The sequence below is a fragment of the Psammomys obesus genome, unplaced genomic scaffold, assembly GCF_907164565.1.
Source record: "Psammomys obesus unplaced genomic scaffold, mPsaObe1.curated_primary_1811, whole genome shotgun sequence".
Taxonomy (NCBI): domain Eukaryota; kingdom Metazoa; phylum Chordata; class Mammalia; order Rodentia; family Muridae; genus Psammomys; species Psammomys obesus.
Genome location: NW_026590062.1, coordinates 22,732,307 through 22,732,984, shown reverse-complemented (window position 1 = coordinate 22,732,984; position 678 = coordinate 22,732,307). Strand labels below are relative to the sequence as shown.

The following is a 678-nucleotide window of genomic DNA, read 5'->3' as shown; positions in this document are numbered from 1 at the left end:
TCTTTCTTTCTTTCTTTCTTTCTTTCTTTCTTTCTTTCTTTCTTTCTCATCTGTTTAGTAATTCACATAACTCCTTACCTTCTGGTTTGTTGAATCAGTCACTCAGACATTTGGCCACGGCAATATTTGCTAAAGTGGCTGGCCATGAAAACTCAGTAGCACCAAGTTTGCTATTTTCATCCATCTTGTACCATTTCCGGCCAGTCATCAACCTTTTGCTTCTTCATGGGAATGGTGTTACACCTCTCTCTATCCCTCTGTACGTGTGTGTGTGTGTGTGTGTGTGTGTGTGTGTGTGTGTGTATCTGTCTTTTTATCTTGGTTTTCAAGACAAGTGTTTCTCTACGTATCTAGCGCTGGTAGACCAGCTTGGACTTAAACTCAGAGATCTGCCTGCTTCTGCCTCCTTAGTGTTAGGACTAAAGGTGCAGGCCACACAGCCTGGCCACTTCTCTCTTTTCTTAGCAGGAAGTCTCAACACAAGATGGAGGGTGGGCGCCTTTCAAATGTTATAGTCAAAGTGTGACCATCTTCCAATTGCTTATGCTCAAAGGGCACGTCTTGCTCTCAGGAGGAATTTCTCCTTCACCTTGGATCTCTGTCTTCACATTTTCTCTAATGTCCCTTAGTGTGACGATCTTCCCGGTGAGGAACACTACAGGAAATCTTCATCTTGGC

General features: G+C 43.7%; 1 protein-coding gene across 1 annotated transcript in view; it reads right to left on the bottom strand.

Moving 5' to 3' along the window:
* The window catches only part of Ccl24 (C-C motif chemokine ligand 24), a 19,797-nt gene extending 19,687 nt beyond the window's left edge, over window positions 1–110 (bottom strand). The window contains exon 1 of the mRNA XM_055606295.1: window positions 79–110. The gene's annotated coding sequence lies outside the window, so the exon portion shown is untranslated. The remainder of the gene's footprint in view (window positions 1–78) is intronic.
* Between the last annotated feature and the right edge of the window lie 568 nt (window positions 111–678).